This window comes from Felis catus, chromosome A1, assembly GCF_018350175.1.
Source record: "Felis catus isolate Fca126 chromosome A1, F.catus_Fca126_mat1.0, whole genome shotgun sequence".
In the NCBI taxonomy this organism is placed as follows: domain Eukaryota; kingdom Metazoa; phylum Chordata; class Mammalia; order Carnivora; family Felidae; genus Felis; species Felis catus.
The window spans coordinates 191,096,628-191,123,493 of NC_058368.1; the positions used below are offsets into that span (position 1 = coordinate 191,096,628).

At 36.1% G+C, this 26,866-nt stretch overlaps 1 protein-coding gene and 1 pseudogene across 4 annotated transcripts in view; both read right to left on the minus strand.

Annotated features, from left to right (window-relative positions):
• Positions 1-26,866, minus strand: part of SGCD (sarcoglycan delta) — a 946,774-nt gene that overhangs the window by 447,863 nt on the left and 472,045 nt on the right. The window lies entirely within an intron of this gene.
• On the minus strand, positions 14,850-14,947 carry LOC111557063 (annotated as a pseudogene).

A 26,866-nucleotide genomic window follows, 5' to 3' on the forward strand; every position in this document is an offset into this window, starting at 1 on the left:
AGAATCTGAAGCAGGATCCAGTCTTCGAGCTAGCTGTCAGCACAGAGCCAAAGGTGGGGCTCAAACTCATGAACTGCGAGATCATGACCTGAGCCAAAGTCAGATGCTTAACCTACTGAGCCATCCAGGCACCCACGTGCTTTTTTGTTTGTTTGTTTGTTTGTTTGTTTGTTTGTTTGTTTGTTTTTAATGTGTAAGGGAGGGAGGGAGGGGGAGAGAGAGAGACAGAGAGAGAGAGAGAGGGAGGGAGGGAGGGAGGGAGGGAGGGAGAGAGGGGAAGAAGGAGAGCGAGAGACAATCTTAAGCAGTCTCCACGCTCAGCACTAAGCTCAATGTGGGGCTTGATCCCATGACCCTGGGATCATGACCTGAGATGAAATCAAGAATCTGACGCTCAACCGACTGAGCTACTTAGGCACCCCAACCATTCAGCTGTTGAAGAACATCTAGGTTGCTTTCATTTGGGGCCATTATGAATAAAGCTTCTATGAACATGTGTGTTCAGGCTTTTCGTGTCAACACCTTACTTGGCCCCTCACACCTTACACTGGCCTGCATCCCTTCACAGAAACCCTGGGAGTGGGTTGAGTACTCTCACTACAGGTCACCGTATGGAGACACAGCACATCCCTCCCAGCCCCAAGTAGCAGTGTCTTCTTTACTCTGCCCTACTTACTGGATTTAGGACAGAATAGCATGAGAGGTGAATACACAGGAGCTTAAGTGACCATAAGCATTATGCAAAGGCTACTTCGGAGAACATATTTCCAGCACCTACTACTCTAGTGACTGGAGCCAGTTAAGCACTCAGTGGATGTCTGTGAACGAGGGAAGGCACATTTGAGAATGTGCTTCCTCAACAGACAAACTGGAAATTTCTTAATTTAATAATTGATGAATGTTAAATTCTTAGGGGTAAGAATAAATGATTCTGCAAAAGAGAGAAGAACGGAAGGAAGTGTTAGGAAAGTTTTTTAAAGAAGGAAACTTTGGAATGGACAGCAGTGTGGAGCTGACCTATGGTTTTTGTCCTAGCTACTCCCTCCCTCCGTCTATATCTCACAATCTATGCATACCTGTTCCCTGTAAGCCCACAATGAGTCAGTCACCCTCCATGTTAATGTGGTAAGGAAACAAAAAATTGTTATTTACCACAGCTTCTTAACAAAGCTTTCTCTAAAACTGGAATTAAGTTTAATCACTGTAAATCAACTTTCTGAATGATTGATTTTCTGATCCATTAGCTAAATAATTAAGGACACTTTCCATCCCCCAAAAAAGTTTTGATCTTATGATGCATCTCCAATGGCCAGTTAGCTATGAACTCATCAGGGTCACTGAGAAGAATGTCTGTTTCTCAAATGTTTCAAATTTCCAAATTTCAGCTGATCTCAACCTCTCAATGGTCTGCTAAGTAATTGGTTCCATTTTCCCTTAAATACAATTGACTTTATATTTGTCAGCTTACGCTGCCTCTCACAGTGAAACAACTTTGGTGAAATATCATAAACCCATTTTAAGGTGACTCTTCTTCATTAGTTTTTACAGAATCAATCATTTAGTGAAATAACTAGAGCCAACAATTCTCATCTAAGAGCAAATTATTTCTTCTCCAACTTCACAAATACGAGTATCTACCAGCGACTCTAAACATATCCAGAGTGAAGAATCAACAATTTGATGTCATTTTGTGTGTGTGTGTGTGTGTGTGTGTGTGTGTGTGTGTGTGTGTGTCAACTGGCCGCTGATTAATAGTTTGGTAAAATATAATGAACATGAATTATAAGGAAAAGGAAAATTAAGAAATAAGACAAACGTCCATAAAACCTAAGTCTCAATACTTCACCATATAAAATGAACTAAAAAGCCCCCTGTCAAATTGGTCTGGAAGTTTCTAAGCACTTACTCTCAATTTCAGCCCTTATCTCATCCGGGATGAGTAACAATCACCGCAGCCTGGTGCCAGTCTGCAGACCATACTCGGTGTGGCACTGGTCTATCTGACCCCATCTCACACCTAATTACATATTGGCTTTTTCTCATTCTCTAAGACTTCATGCATTTGCATGTATCTCTAGGTCAAAGACAATGTTTTCTATTTTGTTAGCATCTCCCAAAGCATCAGCCTGATAGAGCTTAATAAATTCTTATCGATCAACAGAAGACAGCTTATTCTACTCTTTTGATTCCCTCCTCTGCTTTTCTCTCCTATTATATTCTCTTTGAATATAATTCATTTTAAATCCTTTTTGGAAGGAGGCACATGTTGCAAACTGGTGGCCTGCAGGCTAGATATGGACAATAATTGAGTTTGTTTGTCCCACAGAATCTATTAAAAGTCAGCCTTTAACTTATCAAAAAGGCATTGGGAACTCCGGGTCCAAGTTCATATGCAGCCACAGAATGGCGCCGTGTGGGGCTGCACCTTCCAGACTGCGTGAGCTTCTCAAGTTCCCTACAACCTTACTTGGTTCATCCAGTTATTAAAGTTACCTGCGTGGAACCTTTAGCCTTTTGAAATCACAACACCCCACATTAATAAAATTGAGGTCAATGAACCTTACAGAACACAAATAAAGAACAAACAAAAGAGCCCCCAATACACTATTACAGAAACTTGTGTCTCTAACAGTGCATAAGACCAAAGCATTTTGTTACCCCATTCAAAGCTCACAAGACCACATGAGAGGAGGAGATAAGGTAATTGTTTCCATTCATCAGCAAGAAAGCTGAGGCTCAAAGGATAAGTAACTTTTTTCAGACTTCACAGCAAGCAGGCTAAAAAGCTTGTGGACTCAGAGCCAGTGTCTCTAGGCCGCACTACACTGCACACTCATGAACTAGTCGCAGTGTTTTTCTTTCCTAAGCATTTTCCATACACATGGCCATAAAACTTTTTTTTTTCTCTCTAATGTACACAAATCTCTTTTCACAAGTATCCATTCAACGTTCACAGCAGATCTGTGATAGCAATTTGGGGGGTTTTGTTTATTTATTTTTTATTTTTGTTTTTGTTTTTGTTTTTTAGCTTCATACTAATCAGATTCTTTTTCACAACAATTCTCATCCACTGTTTTATGCTATACTGTTCTCCAGTGCACTAACCAAATCTGATCCTTTATTTCCAAATCAAAGCTGCTCCACTGGAATGGTTCCAGGAACGGGTGATGTCCTCAAAGAGGCTTTACATTTTCATTTTTTTGTTGTTGTTGAAAACTCTTCTAGGCTGTCATTCGGAATGCCTTTGGCCCAAAAGCAATGTCACCTTCCTGACAGACCAAACCTCAGCATCTCACTCAAAAACTTAGGAAATCACTGATCAGAAATTCTTCCATAAGCCTGTTATCACAGCAAAAGAAGCAACTCCAAATTCCCATTAATAACCCTCCAGAGAAGATTGTAGGACACTAATACTTTGGGATCCTAACACATGGACCATCAAACCATAGTTGAGCTCCAGCCTAAATAAGGTCTCTTGACTCTCTATAGTCTTGGTGAGGGGGAGGGAGCTGGGGGGGGGTCACTTTAGCATGTAGAAAAACATAGCTATGCACATCTTATTAGAAAAGTGTGGGGGCGCCTGGGTGGCGCAGTCGGTTGAGCGTCTGACTTCGGCTCAGGTCACAATCTCGCGGTCCGTGGGTTCAAGCCCCGCGTCGGGCTCTGGGCTGATGGCTCAGAGCCTGGAGCCTGTTTCCGATTCTGTGTCTCCCTCTCTCTTTGCCCCTCCCCGTTCATGCTCTGTCTCTCTCTGTCTCAAAAATAAATAAACGTTAAAAAAAAAAAGTGTGCAGCTCTACAGGGTAAACACCATCTCTATGTGGCTGTTTAAATTTAAATTAATATTACATAAGGTTAAAAATATAGTTCCTAGCCACATCTCAAACACTCAATAGTGATAAGGGGCAATGTCACATGAAGTCTGGCCTTGGCCTGATCCAAGGGGAGCTGGAACCACAGGGCCCAGCCTCATGTGGGTACAGACAGCGGGGCAGTTGCAAGCCTAAGCTGCTGACATGCCTGGGAGATGGATGCCTCATCCAGTGGAGAATCTAGGTTCTAGAACTCTCTACTACAGAAGGCTACAGGTTGTATTCTTTCACCAAATAAAACTGACAAAAACATAGCATCTCAAAGAAAATAATGAGCACGTAAAATCATTCCTCTTGTTCTCCATGAACATTTCCTTCTACTAGTGGGAACTTTACCGGTTCCCAACTTCCCCACCTGACTGTAATCTCCCAGAGGGCAGGAGCTGCTCTTTTGTACCATGTATCTCTGGCATCTGGCACGTGTTAGGTGCTCACTAAATATTTACAGAATGAGTACTGAATTTAACAACTATCTTTAAAAGCGTTACAATTAAGGTGAGCACAGATCCTGTTTTGCCACCTCCATTCTAGTTTATGCCAGTTGCTCTACTATAGTTATTAACAGAATTCCCCCTTCTTTTCAAAAGAGCTGTAGTTCATTTTACACATTTCGTGGTCCTTCTAGTTTAAAGGACCGCTAGTCAAGGTGCCAGGACCACCGTGAGAAGAGGCTGAGTGACTTCAGTAGCTACTTCTGTTAACTTTCTCAGTGTGCCCATACATCAGACATTTTTCAGTGCAGGTTCTCCCTTTAGAGATAAAATGTTTACATTTTACTAAAAAATGGTTTTGTTTTAAAATTGGCTCATAAGTGCATTCATTGTATTTCTGGTTATAACCTTTTTTTTTTTGTATTGGGAGGGGGAGCCCTCAAAATGAATATACACTTAGCAACATACACTGATAATCAAGTTGTATGGGTAAAATGATCCATTGGTATCATTAACTTCAGGTGGTGCCAAAGTTAACTACTGGAGGCTAAGAACTCACTAGAGCAGAAACGACTGTCCTTACACTAAACCCAAAGGAGTAATATGACAAACTAAATGAGGTTTGCCTGCAGTGTATAATAGGACACACACTGATCTTGTCTTATTTCCCAGTACATCGTGGGGAAGAAAATATTACTCATATTTTAATCAATTAGTGATCTGCAAATTCCTGGGTAGGGGCGGAGAGCATAGGAAGGACATACTTTAAAGATAATATCAGTCAGCATTTGCTCCTTTATAATCTTTTATAATCATTTTCTAAAATGAACTTTCTTCCAAGAAGGGGGTTGGTTGTATTATCGTGTCAACAAGCATGTCTTTTTTTTTTTCCACAAGAGAGAAACGTTTCACACCATGTTTCTCCCTTATGCACCACATTGTGTGTTTACTTCAAGACACATTTGATGAGAAGGTGAGATAGAATAGACTGATTTAATGAAAACCTCTCTCTTCCTCTCCAGATTTCCTAATTTCCCTAATAGAAGAAATAGAGGAGAGACCATTGAACTCTCCGATTTATGAAGCATTCAGGAAAATAAAATACCTCACACAAAACAGTATCTAATTTATAATCATGTTATCTGAAGAGCCTCCAGCTTTCTAATGAACTTTTACATAATAAATTCATGGTCATCAAAATCCTTAAGACTGAATTATTTAACTACATTGGTTTCCAGCAGAGGACAGACTGTTGCACTTTAACCTAAATTATCTGTAGAGGAGAGAAGAGTTGTTTCTTTCATTAAGAAGTAAAGTTAATTCATAATCAATAGAAGAAATCTATCTTTGACAAAGCTCTGAGCTACATTTGTACTCAGCAATTACATATTTACACATGGCTGTATTTCTCTAGTCCCATTTCCTTACTTCCCTATCGGCAAGTAGCTTATAGAGATAACAAGCCAAAGAGTCAAATACATTTTAAGATATGGATAACCATGTTCTCTTGCTTTCTCATTTTTGTTTTTGTTGTGTTGGTTTTTTTTGTTTTTTTGTTTTTTTTTTATCTGATATAAGTCATCCAAGAGTTACATGGTACAACATGATTGATCTTCTGCCCGAGAGTAAAAGGTGTGCACCAAGTGACATTACCAAGCCCAGGTCAACTAGGCCATATACACAGTCATCCCAATTTGATTTGCAGTAGTGGCCCCATGTTCTTTTTCCAAACTGTATGCTTCAGTCACTTCCAGTGATAGTTCCTCCATGTCATTCAACGTTTTCTCTATGTAAAACCTACCAGAGAGGGCTAGGGAGGGGAAAGGCTATGTGTTGTCAAGGTAGAGACTTTGGTTTATAAACAGTTCTCGCTGGTATTATAGAAAATCTAATCAGATCCATAAATCTCCATTATCAGATATGAGTTATCCACTGGTAAAATATACCCACCTGTTCTTATATCAGAACTCTCGTGGAAGTGAGAGAAAGATCAAGTATAGGTGGTGACCGAACGGACCAGACTATGATAACCCCACCTGGTTCGTCCATCTCTTGGCTTTGTTCCTCTCCAAAAGTCATTATACTCAGATCCCACGTGGTAGCACTGTGGCTTCCAGAAGCGCTATAATAACATTTGCCCAGGTCTAAACCCAGCAGAGATGTAGGAGTTAAAGTAATCTAGCAAGAGTCTACAAATGGTCACTGATTGACTGTATTCTCATCTATGAGCCAATCACTGAAGCAAATAGAATCAAATCTGTGATTGTGGCAGACAGACCTGAGTGCCATGTTCATATTAACCACATGAACCAAACGCACAGATAGGATGTTTTTATAAAGCAAAATCAAGTATTAGTACAAAAATTGGTAACTGACGCTGGAGACACTCTATAAATGTATCACACTTCAGATCTGAGGAAAGTTTTCTCATGCCTAAATCACTGTTTTCTTACCCCTAAATCACATGTTTGGTCATCTTTTTTTTTTTTTTTTTGATAATACCAAATATCAGAAATTATTACTGAAAATTACCCCCCCCCCACGAATTAATATATCAGTCTTTTAGATTAAATGAAAATGCTCATTGATAGGGACACTTAAACTATGACTGTTTTTTTGAAAGAATTTATATTAGGTCAGATTCTTCAAGAGAAGTTGTAGATGTAAGAATAGAAGTAGTCCTAATCACTTGGAAGATCCTTGAAAGCACTCCTTTGAATCCTGGAACTCAACAAGATTTCTATTCAATGGACACTCGACTCTGCACATGCTTAGGACTAAAAAGTATCCAGTGCTAGGATTGCCAAATAATACAGGAGGCTGTTAAGCTGGAATTTCAAATAACTAATGACTATGGTTTTGTATAAAGATGATCCAAATATTCCATGGGCCATAGCTATTCTAATATATATGTAGATATATGTTGTACCTTTGAAATTCTAATGTAATTGAGTGGCCTGAATTGTATTTGCTAAATTTGGCTTACCTATCTGCTATCCATAAGTACCATTCCCTTTTTGGATTATTCTGACAATTTAAAAGTTCTTCCTTATGCCAAGGCTTAAAATTCCAGAAAGTACTTCTAGCTATCAAAATGAATTCTCTTCAAATATTGTCCTCATTAAGTGTTACAACAGTATTATTATTATTTTCAAGCTGTGTAGCACAGTGCAAAGTTGTAATGATACCCCCATGGAGGAGGTGGGGTGGGACACTACTGGGTTGGGCTCATGCCTCCCATCTATGATTCTGCTTTAATCTAGGATATTAATTTAAGCTCCCAGTTTAGAATTTAAATTTAAAAATTATTATAAAAATGTGGGTTAAGAGAATGAAAAGACAAGCCACAGTCTCAGAGAAAATATTTGCACAACACCTGCTTCATAAAATAGTGGACTCCAACATACACAAATAACTCTTAAAACTCAACAAGAAAACAGATGAGCCAGGGCACCTGGGTGGCTCCGTTGGTTAAACATCCAACTTTGGCTCAGGTCATGATCTCATGGTTTGTGAGTTCAAGCCCCATGTTGGGCTCTGTGTTGACAAGTTGGAGCCCAGAGCCTGCTTCAGATTCTGTGTCTCCCTCTCTCTCTACTCCTCCCCTGCTCACACTCTGTCTCTCTCTCTCTCTCAAAAATAAATAAACATTAAAAAAATCTTAGAATAAAAAGAAAACAGACAAGTAAATTAATATTGTATTACATATTTTAAAGTTGCTAAGATAGTAGATGTTGAAAGTTCTCATCACAAGAAAGATTTTTTTAACTATGTGAGGTAGCATGTGTTAACTAGACTTACTGTGATCATTTCATGACATATACAAATATTGAATCACTATGTCATACACAACTAAAACTAATATGTTATATGTGAAGTACATATATGAATTTGTTTACAAATACACAAATTTGCAAGTATATATATGTAATATTTATATCATATAATAAGACATACATGTATCAATATGACATATTTCATATGGAAAGTAAAGGAATATAATATTTATATGTAATATAAATAATAGTACTATATGTATAAAAGGAAAATGGACAAACCAATTAAAAACTGGGCAAAAAACATGTACATCCAGCTCACTAAAGAAGACGTGCAAATAGTAAATAATCATTTGAAAAGACACTCAGCATCATATGTCATTAGAGAACTGCAAACTGAAACAGCAATGAGATGCCATGGAACATTTATTAGAATGGCTAAAATCCAAAACATCAAGAATACCAAATGCTAGCAAGGATATGGGGCAATAGGAACTCTCACACATTGCTGTCAGGAATGCAAAATGGCATAGTCACTTTGGAAAACAGTTTTACAATTTTTTGCCAATATTTCTGGTTGAACAAACACACTTGCCTTTGGAAACTTAAGCAACTACTTATAAACTCCTTTGAATCAGGGTGATGTGTTATTATCTGACTGAACCAAAACACAGCCACATGTTCCTTTTAGGTGCACATAAATGTTGACACTCTAAAATTATTGTTTCCAATTTCCATTCCTCTCAATTTCTTGCATCTATCAATGCTCTGACTCTATTTAAGTTGAAAAAATTATCTGAAGCACCTGTAAACACTTTCTAAACCTTCTTTTTCCCCTCACTAGTACTAAATGCTGTAGCTTTTTAATGTTTGTCTCTTGAACACACCCTTGCTCATCAACAGTGGCACCTGAAATAAGTGGAAATCCATACACAGAATAACTGACAGTCAAGTTATGGTTGGAGCATTCCCATTATGCTGTTTAATTACTGGAAGTTATAGGAGCTTTCAAATGTAACATTTAATACTCTATTTTATGATACTTTATTACAAAGACATTGCACAAATAATTGCCCTTCTCTGAATAAAATCTGGAGAGCAAATCTTAGCATTTTACACAGACAATGAATATAGCCTATATTCATTTTTCCTATGGGCTATTTTTATATTTGGCCACAAATTTTTCCATGCTTCCATTAGGATAGGCAAAATAAATTGTAATTGATCAAGCTTTCTCTGGTTTCCTGTTGTCAAGAGGATATTCCTATGATCCTCCAAAGAGGGAAAACAATGCATCAAAGAAGGCCTTTCAGGCAATCCCATACCACTTCTTCATCTCCAGCTATGATACATCAGAGATGAGTTAAAAGGCCTTTATTTTGTGTAAAGAGACAATTCCTGTATCTTTGTCTTTATATTTTTCTGATGGGATAAATGGTCCTTTTAATAGGAGAGAAAACACTGGGGATCTAGGGAAATGTACAGGAAGAGCCCCAGACAATATTACTCAATAAATATACATGGAGTGAAGTATGAATAAAGGCAATACAAAGTCCCAGAACTGCCTAAAATAAAACGTGGCATATTTATTATAGGAGATACTAATAGGCATGCTAATATACTCAGAAGGAGCTACGATTCCATTAGGCTTCCAAAGTCTGCCAAATCATCCCAGGTTTGGAATATGTAGAGACTTAATGATACATGTTGTATATGTCAGTCACAACACAGCTTGTATAAGTTAAAGAAACAGTTTGTTGCCATTCGTTTCTCAGAGAAGCAGAGTTAATAATGTTAAATCCTCAGGTGGAATGTGAAAGACTCACCAGTATCAGATGGGTTGTTAAATAGTGACCTTGAAAGAAGTAGAACAAGAATCCATGGGTAAACACATAGAGATGGGTTTCTGCTTCAATTTTAGGCATCTGTCCAACAGTTGAAACTGAGGGTGAAATCGTTTTTAGAAACAGGTATTTGAGGTGCTTAAGCAGAGATATTTAAGACGCTAACGGGTTTCATTCATTGGATGGTTGTTTCATCTAAGACAGTTCTAATCTGTCGTTAGTGATTTTAAAAAATCATGAATACTTAAGTTAATGGTGGCAAAAGCTGAGGATTTTAAACGGAGGCTTATGGAGGTTTTAAAGAAAATTTCTGGGTACATTCTACTAACTTTAAATGTAGACTAATGTTGGCTCTCCTCTTGGTTTTCATTTTTCTTGGTAGAACTGTTTGAAATACTCACTCTTCTTATTAGCCAAGATTAGGGGACTGACTTTTTCTGTTGCCCAATCTTATGCTCTAATGGCTACTGGCACTGCCTCTGAGGGGCATTCCTAAAGCTACTAATAGTGCCTCTGAAGTTCATTACTGAAGCTATACCTTAAGCTGTCAAGAAAAGACAGGGATACCTCAGAAGCCCAACACAGGAGGTTGATGGTGATCTATGAGACCTGGAATGGGGAATAGGAGAACAGTCAAGTTCTAAAACAATCCTTGCTTCCTCCTGATTGGCATGTCTGAATGGTACACAAGTCCTGCTCTCACCAAACAAACTTAGGCCAGTAATTTGGGTTACCGTGGTACTAACCTTCTTCTCAACTCTGTGAATCTACAGCTCTTGTGCCTTTTCTCATGCATCTAATTTCTAACTCTTAGTCCAAATTATCAAGATAATCTGTGAAGCTAATCCTGGTTAGTAAATCTTCTAGTCCAATAAACTTTCCCAAATTTGCCTTGTATTCGATATTAATAATGGGTTCCCAGAACCCACCTTTCAACAAAGTATGGAGGAGAATTTCCATGGAAGTGGCCTCAGTTCTATCAATTATTGCTAAGTCTAACCATCAGCAACCACCTACTAGTTTCTTCTCAGATATCATGGTGGCTTCTTCTCATTGTGTTCCAAACCAAATTCATTACCCTTCCTTTCTATCATTTTTCCTGTATCTTTCCTATTGAAACAACCCCTCTTCCAAGCTACTTATTTCCTTGTCTATCCTCAATCATTTCCACTCAAAACTTCAAATTCAGCTTGACTTCTGTTTTTCTCAGGACAGATTGTACACAGCTGATTACTTTTATGCAATGTACACGCATAAGCTGATATTTATACTTTAAGAAATATTTATATATCCAAATACCTTGTATGAGTATTACGAGTATTGATAATACAGGTGATAATAAGTAACTGTGCTGGGCTTACATAACTATTTATTTGACCACTAAACATTTACTAAGCACATACTACAAGCCCATCACTATGCAAAGTACTGGAGATAAAACAAGTGAATGTTGCTGCTTATACCCTGATTGCAGTACTTGTATTTGAAATCATTTCAAATAAGTGTCCTAAATGCCTAACAGCTTACCATTTATTTTCCTTATCAAAGTAGAAATCATTCAACTGGGTAAATAAGGTGGTATAAGTGTTACTTTTCCACAAAACTTAGGCAAACTCTTGAGTAAACAGATGAGAGAGTCTCTCCTAGCTTTCTACTTTTCTTATATCATCTATCAGAATGGCTAAAATTAACAACACAAGAAACAACAGGTGTTGGCGAGATGCAGAGAAAGGGGAACCCTCTTGCACTGCGGGTGGGAATGTAAACTCATGCAGCCAATCTGGAGTATGGAGGTTCCTCAAAAAACTAAAAATGAGAACTACCCTATGATCCAGCAATTGTACTATTAGATACTTACCCAAAGGACACAAAAATACAGATCCAAAGGGGTACATGATCCCCAATGTACAGCATTATGAACAATAGCCAAACTTTGGAGAGAGCCCAAATGTCCATAGACTAATGAATGGATAAAGAAGATGTGGTATATATAAACAACGGAATATGACTAAGCTATCTGAAAAATTAAATCTTGCCATTTGCAATGACATAGATGGATCTAGGATGTATTCTGCTTAGTGAAATAAGTCAATCAGACAAAGACAACTATCGTATGATTTCACTCATGTGGACTTTAAGAAACAAAACAGGTTAACATATAGGAAGGAGAGGGAAAAGAGAAGAAAGGGAAACAAACCACAAGAGACTCTTAACAATAGAGAACAAATGAAGGGTTGATGAAGGGAGGTGGGTGGCAGATGGGTTACATGGGCGATGGGTATTACGGAGAACACTTGTTATGATGAGCACTGGGTGCTGTATGTAAGTGATGAATCACTGAATTCTACTCCTGAAACCAATGTTGCACCATATGTTAACTACCTGAAATATAAATAATCAAAAATAAAAATCAATTAAAAGACTGAGGCAAACTCTTTTGAGTAAAAAGATTAGAGAGTCTCTCCTGGCTTTCCAGTTTTCTTTTATCATTTGTGCTCTTCTCCCTGTTTTTGTGTCTCAATTGAAAATTATCTTCTGTCAGTTATAGTAAATACTGATTCTCAATCTCTTTATTTCAGTAGAAATTTAAATGACACCACTGAAAAAAATCAAAACTCAAATTGTAGTTTTGAAACTATAGGAAAATTTGGCATCCATTCTCTTAACAAACTGTTGGTTTCTGGTCTAGCAATAGCAGCAAGCACATAGAATGCTGAGTAAGAGGTCCTGAAGACAAAATTAAGAGAGACTCAAAATGTCATTTCATGGCACCGTATATTCTAGTTTAGATTTTCAAATGGCAGTGTGCATTCTTTAGTATTTACTGGGATATATGATTGTAATTCTAATGATAATAAAAGTAATAGTCTTTTCGGCAGATTGTGCTAATAAGAGTTTTTCTGTCATCTCATATGTTTAGAAAATACCCTATTAATCTTCACAGTGTGAAATTTTTATGTGTGGTAAGTAATTAATATTTAAGGCAGATTGATAGCTAGATTGCTTACCACTGAGGAATATTTTCAGTCAAGAGAGAGTTATTTTACTAAAGTTGAACTTCACTAAAGTTGAACAAGCTCTGAACTGTGAAACACCAAGGTAAAAAAAAAAAAAAGGCAAACTGTCACCTTTGACATCTAGCTAGCACTGGATTGGTTTCTAATGGCTTTAAAAGGCTTGCATGGGAAGTTATCAATTAAGTGGTCAATGATTAAGATACTTTCACAGAAATGCTAAAACAAAGAGGTTAAGTGACTTGCTCACTAAAAGTGAAAGAGCCTAACATAAAATTTAACTTATCCTTATATTCTTATTTTCTGGTTTAAATGATAACTCAAGAGATTTCTACCAAGAGGTGAAGTTGTGCAGATTTTTTGTTTTGTCTGGTTTTTGCTTGATAACAATCTTTTCCCCAAAGTGATTTCTGTGGTTAATTTGAGTTAGACTAGTTACAACAAGACCTACTGGTTCTTATAAAACTGCCATTTCACGAAATGAAAATGTAGCCAATTGGGACTAAAATATAATTTGGAAATAAATCTCATTGGAATGTAGTTGTTATTAATAATGATGATAAGGTCATGTTGGGACACTAAAAACCTATCTGTGCTTCTGATAGTTTGTATCCTTGTTTTTAGGCTCAAATACCTCCCTCTTTTGTCTGGGACACTATTCTTCATGTTTTGTCCACTTTAAAAGGTAATTGAAGAATAATGGTTTTGTCTCCGGGGTAGGTCACCATCAGAAAGTTAATCGTGACATAGAATGCCAAATTTTTAAGAGAACAGATCTGGGTCTGAGTGATGAAAATTGAACCTTGGCCCTACCATTTACTGGCTGTGTAATGTTGGACACATGTCTCTAACCTTCCTAAACCTCAGTGTTGCCATCTATACACTGAGGGTGAGAACTGTACATATATAGACTAAACAAACCAATGCAGATGAAACAGCACAGTGCCTATTTTATAGTAAGTGAGCAATCAACAAAAGAGAACTGTTATCATGTTAACACAAATTCATAACTTCTCTATGTTGACATTTGTTATAAAAACCCAGAATTGAAAGAAGATATGGATCATAATTGGATTCATTAATTTATGCACCAATTTTAATTTTCCCTTCATTGGATGCATACCTTATCACATATGTTGATTTATCTAAAAAGACATGCCCTGTTGTGATTACTGTTCCATTTGTGGCTGTCCTTGGACAGAAAGCAACTGTCACACAATCTACATCCTGCTGCTTTGTTGTCACGTTAGCCACAAGCCAGTCATGTCATTTAGGTTCCCCCTCTGCATTCAATCTGTCACCACATCCTGCTGTTCACTCTTCCATGGCATCACTGTCAGCCCCATGCTCTCCATTCTTGGAAACACAGCATTCCAGCCATTGTCTGCACAAACTAAATCCAACTTATTTCCCAGGATTCTACCTCACTGCATCAACTATTTCTTTAGAAAATCAACAGGTCCAAAGTCTTGTCCAATTTCTGAAATCCTGAACTATAAGCTTTCAATTCACACCATGAGCAAACAAAAACCACGTACTCACTTCCCCCAACAGTCTCATTTTGGAATTCTGGGTATTGTTCTCCTATGTTAAACCAACACCAGGGTAACTCTGTTTGCTTATACAATACTATCGATCTCTCATAGAACTAGTTCTACATAGTCCCATCCTTCTCAGCACCCATGCAACAATCTCCACTGATCACCTAAGAAAATTCAACTTCTTCAGAGGCTATCTATCCAAATGGCCCTGAGTTTTCACAATCCTATATTGTGAATGCTATTACTTTCAGTCCAAAGAGTCAAAATTAGTTACTTCCCATAAACTTTATCAACTCTTCCTGCCTCATCTGATAAAACTTATACATTCAAAGTAAGAAGAAACTGCCCATTGCCTACCACTTACTCCCTCTTTACATTCTTCCAAATAAATACAAGGACTAATTTCATAGTTTTAAACTGATAAGAAAAGATACTACACGTGATCTTAGCCAAAAGGCCGAGAAGCGATTAATTTCATAGCTATAATAATTAGTTTACTATTTACATTGACAGCAATACATCTTTATAATAGTACATGGGAAGATTGGAGGTTGCTGGTGAAGGTTGACCAGGGAGGCATATCAGAATCTTCAAGACGGAATAAGTCCACTAAAAATACAAGTAAAACATGATTGACAAGAAAGGTTACCTAAATGGTGCTTTATTTTTCACACTAAGTAGAAAAAAATATTTTAAGCAGATGCACCCAACAATTTTCAAAGCAATAAAATAATGTATAGATTTTGCTACTTCTGTCTCTTTAAAAGTCAAATAACTGTCCTGTGACTGATGAATGGATAGAGATGTGTGTGCATACACACACACAAACACACACACACACACACACACACACACACAATGGAATATCATTCAGCAATCAAAAAGAATTAAATCTTGCCATTTGCAACAACATGGATGGCACTAGAGTGTATTATGCTAAGTGAAACAAGTCAGAGCAAGACAAATATCACGTGATTTCACTCATTTGTAGAATGTAAGAAACAAAACAGATGAACAAAGTAGAAAGGAAGGAAAAATAAAATGAAAAGAGAGAGGGAGGCAAACCATAAGAGACTCTTAAATACAGAAACAAACTGGAGGGGTGTTGGGTGGAGGGACAGTCTAAATGGGTGATGGGCATTAAGGAGGGCACTTGTTGGGATGAGCACTGGGTATTTTACGTAAGTCTTGAATCACTTGGTTCTACTCCTGAAACCAATACTACACTGTATGTTAACTAATTTGAATTTAAATGAATAAATATTTAAAAAATAAATACTTGAGGTCTTAAAAAAATAAAAGTCAAATAACTATCTTCTTCCTGCTCTAGTATGTTTTTAAAAATACATTATTATGTTATTTGCTTTGAAACTTCAATGAACATTCAAAGGAGAGCAGTCCATTTTTATGCTCCCTAAGAAGATGTGAGATTTGTAAAAATTTCAGAAAAACAAGTCCAGAATGAATCCCATTTCAAAAGCTAACCATTTTACTTCTCTCGAGGGTTCTTTAAAGTACCAACTTCTACCTGAAATTATTTATTACCAAAAAAATCAAATGTACCTCACCTCCTACAGAATAAAAACCAATAGATGATGTTGAGTATAAGAACTTGTTAAAACTTTCCTCTCCCTTCCTTCAAAAGAAAATATTAACAAATTCAACAGAGTAACTAGCATAAGGTGAATTCTCTATATGTAGGAATCTCAAAAAGTAGAAATTGTTAATATTTCCTCTTTGTCTCAACCCATAAACACTTGCAAATACTTAAAATGTGGAATCTTAGCAGTGGATAGAACTTTAGAAATCGTCTAGCACAATACCTTTGTTCCCATGAGAACCTTTTCTACTTGACTTTTGTCTGCAGTCTGAGAACAGTTGTTTCCAATGACAGTGAGTTCATTCATCCTGGAAGAAGCTTCGCCATTTTCTTAAATGAAAGTATCAGAACTGAAACTTTCATGCTTACATCTACTCATTGGTTCTAACTAGGCCATATGGAGCCATGAAAAATGAGCTCAACCATTTCATCATCATAGATCCTACAACAATTCCATTTCATACACATTTCAAAGTCTTCAGTTCTCTAAGCTGCCAATTGTTCCAACCATTCTTGTTGAGAAAATGAGAGGAGTTAAAATAATGAGGCTGAAAATCAGTCTGATCGAGCTCTCAGTACCAGTCCTGTCCTACATGAGTTGCAGGTCCTTGGGCAAGATATTTAATCTCTATGAAACTTGTTTTCATCTGGGAATAACACCATTTAATTCACAAATTTTGTTATTAAGATTAGTAGATCCTGTATGTAATTTGCTTAAAACAAACAAAAACTTTGAAGAAAGCGTTGATATTTTCATAATGGTTTTGTTTTACCATTGTCTCTTGGGATGTACTTCCCTATAAGCTGATAAATCTCCAAAAATAAATGAGTCTAATAAACATAATAAAATTCCTATTATTATTGAGATTATTACAGTTAGATACCCAGTCTACCATTCATACTATCACGTACTAACAATTTAAGAAACAATTCTATTTTCTGATTATTTTCAATAGATACTTCATGCCTGTATCTGAAGTTTTTGATTTATAGTGATAAAAATAACAAAAAGCTGGTCTACTTGATAGACTCCATTGGACACACGAGTAAATTAAATAACGTCGGGACATGTTAAGATTAAAGCACATGCAAACGTGCACAATATCAAAATGGAACAAACTCCCTTATCTAGCTAATACTCTGGGGTATGAATTGGAAACCTAAGGTACAGATTCTGTGGCAAAACTCCAAAAATATGTATTCATAAAGGCCGAGCTTTGCAAAGCAAATAACAAAAGCAGAAATGTTCCTTCTTCTCCAAATCTTGAATTACCATGACAGCTCCAGTATGTGTGAATTCTCAAATACTTATAAAAATGATACCAGGCTTTAACTGAAGGCAGAAATATGTGAATATTTATTTTGTCCTATATTTTTGTCTCCAGAATTCATAGAAAATCTGTAGAAGAATAGAAGCAGCCTAAGATTTCAAACATGGTAATCCTACCCCTGGGAATTTAAAGACAAAGATCGTGTGCTAAAATGGCAGCGTTACACTCTCCAGTTCCATCCACGTTGCTACAAAACCGGAGAGTGTTATGCTAAGTGAAATAAGTCATAGAGAGAAAGACAGATACCATATGTTTTCACTCTTATGTAGATCCTGAGAAATTTAACAGAAGACCATGGGGGAGGGGAAGAAAAAAAAAAAGGTTAGAGTGGGAGACAGCCAAACCATAAGAGACTCTTAAAAACTGAGAACAAACTGAGGGTTGATGGGGGGTGGGAGGGAGGGGAGGGGGGGTGATGGGTATTGAGGAGGGCACCTTTTGGGATGAGCACTGGGTGTTGTGTGGAAACCAATCTGATAATAAATTTCATAAAAAAAATAAAAAATAAAAATGAAATTAAAAAAATAGATAAAAATGAAATAAACTGGCAGTGTTGCTACCATAGCAAAATGTACATTAATTGACTTGGCATTTTGTGAATTGCACCTCTGCATGTTTGGATCTAAAATAGTTCTCGTACATAGGGTTAACACTTTGAAAACTACAGAAGCAGACAAAATAATCAATTATTTCCACCATTACTAAATCTTATGGCTGGCCTTAGTTGTCATTATATCAACTAAGGTCTAGATGGCAGGAATGGTATTTGTAGCTCTATCACTAAGAGATAGCAACATAAATAAGGCTCTGGCTTCTATTTTTAGTTTGACCTCAATAAAGTATTACAGAGTTACAGCTGCTTCTCAATGATTTGATTAGCTATTCAAATCACAAGGTCTCATTTTAACAGACATGGTGATCCTAAAGCATGTGTGAAGTGTTGTGGTTTTTTTTTAATGTGTAGGGATTATGCAAAAAAATAAGATTCAGAATGATTTTATGATACATTAACTCAGTTTAACTTGTAGTCCAACTACCAGAATGGAAATTCTCTCTCAATTGAAGAAATTTGCATATATATGCACCCATACACATACATTTATGTATGTGTTCACTTGTCTATGTATATTATCAGTGTGTTTAGCTTTTTAATTTTACCAAATTAACTTTTTAAATATTTTTACAGTACTTTCACAACTCTTATCTAATTTTATCCTTACTATGTATGTTCCTATATATGGAAGAGGTGAATAGATGTGAGTGCCCTTCAAAAGATGAAGAAATTAAAGTAGATAAAGATCCAATACATTTCACCTGGTCACAAAGGAAGACACAGGTCTCTTGACCTACAGCTTTGGAAATCTCAACTAGATAGTATTTAAAAAGAGAGAAAAGAGACAGCAAGAAAAAAAGAGAAAAGGAGATAAGGAGAGAGGCAGATAGAGAGATAAAAAGAGCGAAAGAGGGAAAGAGACTCTACTCAGAAACATTTACATGATTAAAGTACACTTCTTCCTTGTGGCTATCTCATTTCTTTTGACCAAGCCTCTATTTTAGGATAATGGCAAGACAAGACGGTGAATAAGTGTATCAGTGAGTGGACATGGGTGAATATACTACTTGGAAAACACTCTGCGAGGTCCTGTGGAATGAAGATGGAAATGTGACTAGTTTAAATATAAAGACAGCATTGCATCTGTGACAACACGGATGGAACTTAAGGACACTGTGCTAAGTGAAATAAGTCAGAGAAAGAAAAATACTGCATCCTATCACTTATACATAGAATCTGAAAAAGCTGAAGTCAGAGAGTAGAGCAGTGGTTACCAGACACACAGAGGTAGGGGAAATGGGGAGATGTTGGTCAAAGATTACAAACTTCCAGTTATAAGAAGGATAAGATCCGGGGATCTAATATACAGCATAGTGGTTATAGTTAATAATACTGTGTTACATACTTGAAAGTTCCTAAGAAAATCATCTTAAATTTTCTCATAACCAATAAGAAATGGTAATTATTTGAAGTGACTGAGGTGTTAGCTAATGCTATGATGGTTATCTTTTCAAAATATAGGTGTATTAAATCAACATGTGTATACACTATAAACTTACACAATGTTATAGGTTAATCACATCTCAATGAAGCTGGTAAAAAATAGGACATAGTTCTTTTCTTTAATGAAATTTATGGTCTAATAGGCATAAGCATGAAAACCATAGAAATATACTAATACAATTATTTATATTAGCAGAATGAATGTACACACAGAAAGAATAGGGGATAAGCTATTCTTTCACCCACTGGTAGAGTTTTTAAAACTACAAAATAAAAACTGTCATAGTTCTGCAAACAGTGATTAAGGAAGAAAGACCCAACTCATGACTCTGGCCTTTTCACACAAGACTCGGGTCAACTTCGCCAAGACTTTAGAAAAGTGTTCAGGCAACAATAGCCATTTCAGCAAAATGCCAATTTAGCAAATTGTAGTTGGATAAACTAAGTTTTGCCAAATAGAAAATGTTGGCCATAACATCATTCCATCACAGGCTGAAAATCTGATGAGGTTAAGTTCTATTAAACTGTTGCCAGCTTACAAGAGTCAGGTGCTAGCAAACGTATGGCAATTTTCTTTCTGTTCCAGCCTTAAAGTAAATCTGACTCCTCTTGTCTCTTTTTTTTTCTTTTTCTTCTTCAGACAGTGGTGTATGTAATATCTTTCATGTTGTTTGAATGACAATATTACATTTTAGTAAACATAACACTGTTATTAATGTTAAAAATTCTATTAATAGCTTCTTTCCTTCATTAAGCTAATCACTGTAATATTTTTGCCATTATTTTGATGACGAATAGAGCAAATAAAAAGATGAAGAAACAGTAAAAAAAATCTCCCAAAGCCATGGTGATACATACTTATTTTTATTTTACATTATTAGCTGTTATTTTCTCTGTTACTTGGTATGTATCGGTCAAAAGATTAACATCTTCACTTTTAAATTTATTTATGTTCTACTTCACTGAAAAAAAAAATTGAGGGAGTTAAATTTGGCACAGTTCAGAAGGTCAAGCAACTGTAGGTTAAACCTTTCTTAGCTATTACCTATGCAAAGAAAGATAAGCCAGAACTAATTTTTTGTGCAAAAATAATAACATTTAAAGTTAAGGGGATTTAAAATCCATTTTAAGGCTGCCCCACACCTATTCCTTGTATTAGAAATTCTATGGAAGAAGAAAAACCAAAGGGGGGGGGGAAAAAGAGTTAATGGTTAGCTTAGAAAACTCATGGCTAGTATTTCTTCTTGCTGGTCTGTGAATGTGTGGTAATATTATACTCTTTTAGAAGATTAGGATTTTATTTTTAGGTAATCTTTAAAACCAAAATATTTCACTATACTATTAAAAATCAAATTAAATTTTTCTTCATGACTGCATAAATTAAGCCTGACATCAATACACTTTACATAAGTATATTTATAATGCCATGCCATTTTCAGAGATGCTATTGTTTAAAACACCATGCATTCTGTTTTCAATCATGTTAATACTCTTGTGGTCTTAATATTAAAATATTACATTCCTTTGATTATACTTGCTTTAATTTTTTTCTCCAGAACTCACATCATTAAAGTATTCTTTTTTCTGGAATTTCTCCAAATATATTTACCTTGTCCCTATGACAAATGTGTTTAAGAGCCTGAGACTATCATGACAGAATACAAGTTACAAAACTGCATCAAATGCATGTCTCTACTCTTGAAAAAGCTCATACTTCATTTTGAAAGTGCTAGGTATAATGTAGCACCTTATGGGTGGTGGCATAAGAGACAGCTGGGAATAAAATAAGTATTGCCTTGGCTTTACAGAGATACTTCCATAACAAACTAATCTAGTATTTCAAATTTAAGAGTTTAACTTTACAGAAGTAAAAGCAACATGGCAGAAGAATATATATATATATATATATATATATATATATACACACACACACACACACACACACACACACACACACACACACACAAAACATGACTAGTGGAGATATAATTCTAAGAGCAGCAACAATGAAATGGTATTTATCAATAGAGAAATTGTTAAATATTTTAAGGCACATCTACAGTTGTTAGGTGTGGAGAGTCACAAGAAACTGTCCTTCAAGAAGTCCAGTCAACATTTTCATTGAAGCCAGATTGTCCCAAATCCTTTGAATAGCTAATGGGTTAAACTACACAACCCACATCCACTGGTAGCTCTCCAATGTGCTGAAATATAAGTGCTTGTAATCATAACTAAGAACTACTTAAAATGAAGCCTATGTGAGTCAACTCCAAAAGGCAGAAGAGCTACAGGGAATCAGGAGAGTTTCAGACTCATTTGATACAAATTACCTTATATTGATTATTTATCAATATATAATATCTAAATCCAGAATAGATGTAAAGTTGATTGCATTTGCTTTCTACTGGATCCCTGTATAACCAAACTCTCGAGGAGAGAAAAAAATGGCGCTTTAGTTTGTAGTGAGAAGCAGACAGACTCACTTCAAGTTCTGCATAACAAGTCTTGTATTAAAGGTGTTCTCATGTAAGAAGTCTTCTTGGATTAATTCCACCTCTTTTTTTTTTTAATGTTTTATTTACTTTTTACAGGGAGAGACAGAGCATGAGTGGGCGAGGGGCAGAGAGAGAGAGGGAGACACAGAATCCAAAGCAGGGTCCAGGCTCTGAGCTGTCAGCACAGAGCCCAATGCAGGGCTGGAACCCACAAGCCACAAGAACATGACCTGAGCTGAAGTCAGACACTTAACCAACTGAGCCACCCAGGAGGCCCTAATTCCACCTATTCTACATATTCCTTTAAACAATAAGTTATAAACGGCATTTTTATAATTTATGCTCACAACTCTTCTCATGTATTTTATCTCTCTCAAGTTGAATTTCATGCTTATTAATAATGTTGAGTTTTATAGCTAACTTTTTATTATCTAAAATCATGTTTTTATGGAGGGTCTCAACAATGCTTTAATGAATAAAATGATAGAAAAGAAACACAGTGACCACTTTTCTTACCTTTTTTATTTTTCTCAATGACAGAAGACAACTGTCAAAATGACCAGTTGCTAGAGTGACAAGTGCAACAAATGCAGATGGATCAATAAACAAAAATTTCCCCTCTACCTCTGGTTTCTACCTATAATTTTAGGAAATGGCAGCCTCTTTATTCCACAGTTTTAAAACACCTATGGTACATTATAATCAAGAGACTATATGCAATTGATATTGAAATAATTTGGGAAAAGATTTGGAAAGCTCAGCAATAATCTGATTTTGATGTAGATTTAGATATTCCCTACAGAAGTGCCAAAGCTTAAATGTAGAAGGTAAAAACTGATAGCGTAATTAGAATCAAGAAAGCATTTTAGGGGCACCTGGGTGGCTCAGTTGAGCATCTAACTGTGGATTTTGGCTCAGGTCATGATTGTAGGGAGTCATGGGCTCAAGCCCAGCGTTGGGCTCTGTGCTGAGCATGGAACCTACTTAGGATTCTCTCTCTCTCTCTCTCTCTCTCTCTCTCTCTCTCTCTCTCTCTCTCTTTCTCGCTCTCGCTCTCTCTCTCTCTTCCTCCCTCCCTCCCTCCCTCTGTCCCTCTCCCCAAATTGTGTTATCTAAAAAATAAAAATAAATTAATAAAAAGGAATATATTTTAAATCTATAAACAGCATTAAAGATCAGCTCATACAAACTGTTTATATTTTAGAAGTGGGAAATATTAAGATCCAGAAATATAAAATGACTTGCTTTAAGTTACAAAGAACAGTGCTAGGACCAACCAAAAGTCATGCCTCTTCCTTGCTACTTTTCTTTTCTGAATGTTTTCCTTTTATAATTTGTGGCTTTAAAAAATATATATTGACGGAGTCACAAGCATCTTAAAGCCATCAGAGCATAAGTACAATGATCTCTGATGAAGAGTAGAAGGTGTCATACTTTGTCAGCTGATTTTTGCCTTTTTCAAAATGGTGGAAACTAAAATGTCCAAAAGACATTTGCAAGAAGAGACTACTCTGATCTAAATCATTCTTTCTTTAAAAAAAAAATTAATGTTTATTCAATCCTTGAGAGAGAGAGACAGCATGAGCAGGGGAGAGGCAGAGAGAGGGAGACACAGAATCTGAAGCAGGCTCCAGGCTCTGAGCCACCAGTGCAGAGCCCGATGCAGGGCTCAAACTCACAAACTGTGAGATCATGAACTGAGCCGAAGTCAGATGCTCAACCAACTGAGCCACCCAGGCGTCCCCTAAATCATTCTTTCTAAACACATTTAAAAAAAAACACAAAAAACAAAACACAGTTGGCAAGCTCCAAGGGTCATGTTCACCAATAAAAGTATGTTTTATTAAAATCTTTTTGATACAATAAACATTTCAATTTAGGTCTTATCATTCAGCTATCCTGATAATAATGCCTATAAACATGTGACTAAGTGCATTTGAAGAAATAAAAAACTCAATCTTTTCAAGGGCCTAGTGAGTCACCTTTGAATAAATAATATGATGCATTTTTATGTAAAAACCAACTTTTTCCCTTTGGACATATGTCTATATCATATGCACTACACAAATGCTCTAAGAAAGAGTGACACAAAGAAAAAGTCTTCCTTCAAATGAACAAAATTATCTATTCTCAAAGCTATAGTACACAAGATCTATTAGACTTTCAGGTTAAATGCAGAAGTGTCCTGTACTTGACTTGGCAAAAATTTAATTTCTAAAATGCCACATAAAACCATTTAACCATACTCATCATATACTAATTAAAAAATATTTTTAGGGGCACCTGGGTGGTTCTGTCAGTCGAGTGTCCAACTTTGGCTCAGCTCATGATCTCGCGGTTTGTGAGTGTGAGCCCCACATCAGGCTCGCTGCTGTTAGCCTGTCAGAGCAGAGCCTGCTTCAGATCCTCTGTCCCCCACTCTCTGCCCCTCTCAGAAACACTCTCTCCAAAACAAACATTTAAAAAGTATTTTTAATATTTCATACCTATAAGACTGTCCACATATAACAGCCTAACCAAAAATTATGTTGTTGCTGAGTCTGTAGAGAAACCAATAAGCTCATATACTGTTAGTTGGAGGGCATAATGATTCAACTTTAATGAAGAATAATTCTACATATCTAGCAAAACTCTATATGCCTTCATCTTCTGACCCAGCAATCTAGGAGTTTACCTAAAAATGTATTTCCACAAGAATTAAACATATGCACAAAACCTTGTGGCATATTCATTGTAGCATTAATTGTGACAGCAGAATATTGGGAAAAACTAAAATGTCTAATCACAGAAGACTGGTTAAATACACTATAATAACTTCATACTACAGAGTATTAGATGTACAACAGAAATAAGAAAATCTTTATGAACAAATATGGAGTGATTTCTAAAATAGGCTGGTAAGTAAAAATATCAAGGTATGAATGACTATTGTATTTACTTTTTGAGTAAAAAAGGGTAAATGTAAGCATATGTATACATATGAATGTACATAAATGCACTTATTCAAGTGTATGTAGACACGTAAGTATGTGTATATATTTGTAGCATGCATTTGAATGTACACAATATGGATAAATGAGAAAATAATAAAATCTACTTATGGGAATATCAGAACAAAGTAGAAAAAATAAAGATGAGAATAAGATTTGCCCGAGCACAACTTTTCATTTAGTTTTAATTCTAAACCTAGAAGCATTTTACACTTTCAAAAAAGCTACCTTAAAAAGGTTTAAAAGTCATATCTAATATAAAAGACAAAGAGCAAAGAAACTTAACTCCATATCAAATTGATGACATAACTATATATAAAAAGTAGTTAATCTAAGTAACTTTCTTGGTGAGAAACATTCTAAAGACAAAGACACTGCAAAGAAATCTAAAACTTAGTATCAATAACAAAATCACAATACCAGTCTGGTGGGTTTGTTCTTAGAATTACATTTTAAAAATATGTACAAGATAAGGGAAACTTATCTTGTGGGGTATATGAGTATCCTTTCTGCTATCTTTAGAATAGTGGAATAGTAGAATCTTTCAGTTCCTCTGAAATCTAAAATTGTTCCAAAATAAGGAAATTTATCTAAAGAAATAAGTTTACTTAAGGAAAAATAAGTGCATATGCAGAAGAACTAAGTATAATATTTGACATAGAAGAAATAATTGATCTAAAAAAAATCACCAAATATCTCAAAGATAGTGAACACTCACTGAGCACTTAATGTTGTCACGACTATTGTTTTGTTATTGCATTCTGATAGATTTTTGGGGGTGGGCATTAAATTTTGTGTGACATAGTACATTCAACAGTTTCTGAGTCATGAGATCAAGCATCATAAAATCATTCAACCATACTCAGAGATCATTTTCCAAAATTACCTTATAATTATACTCTCTATAAGGTATTACATTTATATGTATACAGACATATACATGAAGAGAAGTAACTCCTTACTGTTTTCAGGGGAGATTCGCACATTACCCTACAAAAGCCTCACAGTGACTCAGCAAAATAGATAGGGCAGGCCAGGACATCTCCCTTGAACAAATGAGCAAACAAGGGTCTAGAGATGATTAAATACTTGTTCCTGTTCACACAGCTCATTTGTAATAAAGTTAGGACTAGAATCCTACTCCCTCCTAGCCCATTGTTCTTCCTGACACATGCTACATCCTCACCTATACATAGGGGATTAGGATCTATTTAAGTTAACAAGGTATTGGCTTTGCAAAAATGTTACGAATTTGTTGTATTTCATTTAGGAGAAAGGTGACTCTCCTGCCCCTTTATAAAAAGTATTTTCAAGGTAAGGTCTCAGAAGATACAGTTTGCTCTACAGAATCTAGGGCATGGTGTACATTGATTAGGAAACTCATAGAAGCACCAACACAGGGAAAAAATAAAATTTATATACATTTCTCTCTCAATACATTTCTGACATTATAATAGAGTACCGTTTTATGCAATGGAACCTGTGTGATTATTTTACAAAGTCCTAAACAATCTAGCTTCATCTGACTCTTTAAACCTTGTCTTCTACTATTCTTCAACATAAATCCTGCTCATTACCCTGATCTACTCATTGTAAACATTCATTTTGTTGCCTTTGTACCACTCTTTGCTTCTTTATTTCCTGTTGTTTCCCACTAAAGAATCCTCTCACTAGCCCAACCTCAAAAGAATATAATGAAAGATCATGGAGTAGCTCTCAGATTCTAAGCCTTTAGAAAGGCAGTAACCCGGGTGGCTGGTGACGATGCGTGCCTGGCAGTTCTTAACAGTCTATACTGAGTGTGCATTATGAGCTTTTGCTTCACCTCCTTCTGTGGATGCAGGAAGGGCAATTTATAGCAGCAAAAATCTATTGAGCACTATGAATGTAACTTAGGTAAAAATTACACGTACCCA